Below are 2,458 nucleotides of genomic sequence, written 5' to 3' on the forward strand. Positions count from 1 at the left end.
TTGATTATCATTGTTAGTGACATCAAGAATTTAGTAATGTCTGGGGGACAGAGGCAGGGTATGTTTATTAACTTGACAATTATACCAAATGTAGGCATGAAGCGCTTTAACATTTCTTAATTACTCTAAATTACAGAACTTGATGACAAGTTATATTTAGAAATCAGAGCAGAAAATCTTATATATCTTAATGGACATATTTAGTTCTTTAGCCAATATCTTAACATTATTCAGCAATCATTTATTAAGTGCTTACTATTTACTATATGCAAACATAGTTGTAGATTCTGGGGATGTGCTGATAAACAAGCAAAGTTCTTGCCCATTTGAAGTTGTATCCACTTCCTACTCACTGAAGAAGGACTAAGAGTCTCTGTACCTTCTCAAAATATATTTACTATCAACAGTTTGTTATTTACTGATTATTTTACTGAAGATTTCATGGAAAGATATGAAAGGTTTTATATTGCACTCCCTACAGGGAAACAATAAAAATCCCTTAGAAAAATTAAAACATCCCTGTGGGATTTCTGCTTCAAGCCAGTATAGTATAACAGATACTAATTTTTCCCTCCTACATGAAAAAAAATAACAAAAATAAATAAATAAAATATATAAAACAATACTTTTCATATATTGGAGCTTAGGACAGGGATTCCTGTGAGAGAGAAAACAGATCAGTGAGCACAATGACTGCCTTGAGTTTTGGTCTGCAGAGACTTTCCAAGCTGTACTATTGAGGAGTAACCCAGGTGCAGCCTGGCTATTTCTGAGATTAAGGGACAGAAATAGGTGGCTAAGAAGGCTAAGGCAGCTGGAGTTCACAGGACAGAGGACTGGAGAGAAAAGAGCTTTCGAAAGAGATGGCTTCTGAGATTTGGAGTCATCTCCAGGTCTTTCCCCCCCACCCCCAGTTTTTCTGTATTATCTTTAATTAATTCTAAAGACTTCCAATCAAGTCACCTAGAGACCATTTTACCCACTGCTCTGTTTGGCTGCCAGTCTCTTGTCTCTCTCTTCAGCAATGGTGAGGTGAATACACTTTCCACAGGGAAGAGAAATCCATGGCTTGTCGCCTTTCCCAATAACAAAAAAGTTGGAGAGCCAGTGGGCAAATCTGTTGCTATTGGCATCTTTCATGGGAACTACATCGAAAGAACCAGGTTGTCTCTCTCTGTTGGTGATCACACCAGTTCTTCCCAGGTTAGCACCTCTGGTCACCATACACAGATTACCAGTGTCAAACTTGATAAAATCAGTAATCTTCCCAGTCTCTAAATCAATCTGAATGGTGTCATTCACCTTGATGAGTGGATCAGGAGAGTGGATGATGCCAGCATCATGGGTCACCAGGTGAGGGATTCCTTTTTTTTTTTTTTTAAAGATTTTATTTATTTATTTGACAGAGAGAGACACAGCGAGAGAGGGAACATGAGCAGGGGGAGTGGGAGAGGGAGAAGCAGGCTTCCCGCTGAGCAGGAAGCCCGATGTGGGGCTTGATCCCAGGACTCTGGGATCATGACCTGAGCCGAAGGCAGACGCTTAACGACTGAGCCACCCAGGCGCCCAAGGGATTCCTTTTCTCACAAAGTTCTTTCTCAGATTGCACAACTGATACTTGGCCTCCTCAGGTGTAATTCAATGAACAGAAAAGTGACCCTTGTTGTCACGGGTCAGACAGAAATTCTTTTCAGTCTTGACAATGCTGATGACATCCATAAAACCAGTAGGGTGGGTTGTATCAGTTCAGATCTTGCCATCAATCTTAATAAAATGCCTCATACAGATCTTCTTTACTTCATCTCATGTTGGGACATTATTAAGTCTGTTCCTTAGGAAAATAATGAGAGAGAGACATTCTCTTAGCTTATGAGGACCAGTAGATGGATGAAGGACAAACCCAGTGGTCAGTTTATTCAGCATCCAATGCTCTGAAGATGCTATATACTTCAGATATTTCTGGGGATCATGAGCCATGGCTGTGCTAGGCACAACAAGAGAACCACCTCCTTCTGGTACCTGAGAAAAGAGAGTAGAGTACTCTCTAAGTCTTAAGTTGAATACTGACTGACACAAGCTTATGAGGAAACTCCCTGAGGCTATGCAAAGAGCCTGAAAAGAACAAAGGGATGCTTCTCAGGGCTCACACAGAACCAAGGATAGTTCATGTTCTAACTAGCCAAGTGGAAAACTCTAATTTTCAGAATGGGAAAAAAAAAATCTACATAAGTTAGAGTACTCAGAAGGATATCCTAGGGGTGCCTGGGTGGCTAAGTCCATTAAGTGTCTGAATCTTGATTTTGGCTCATGTCATGATCTCGGGGTCATGAGATCAAGCCCTGTGTCAGGCTCCACACCGAGTGTGGAGTCTGCTTGAGAGTCTCACCTTCTCCCTCTTCCCCACCTGCTCATGCTCTCTCTAAAACAAACAAACAAAAAAAACAAAAACTGGGCGCCT

General features: G+C 40.9%; 1 pseudogene; it reads right to left on the reverse strand.

The window, feature by feature from the left end:
- Nucleotides 1-975: 975 nt before the first annotated feature.
- Nucleotides 976-1,977, reverse strand: LOC110586022 (annotated as a pseudogene).
- Between the last annotated feature and the right edge of the window lie 481 nt (nt 1,978-2,458).

The sequence above is a fragment of the Neomonachus schauinslandi genome, chromosome 6, assembly GCF_002201575.2.
Source record: "Neomonachus schauinslandi chromosome 6, ASM220157v2, whole genome shotgun sequence".
Taxonomy (NCBI): Eukaryota; Metazoa; Chordata; class Mammalia; order Carnivora; family Phocidae; genus Neomonachus; species Neomonachus schauinslandi.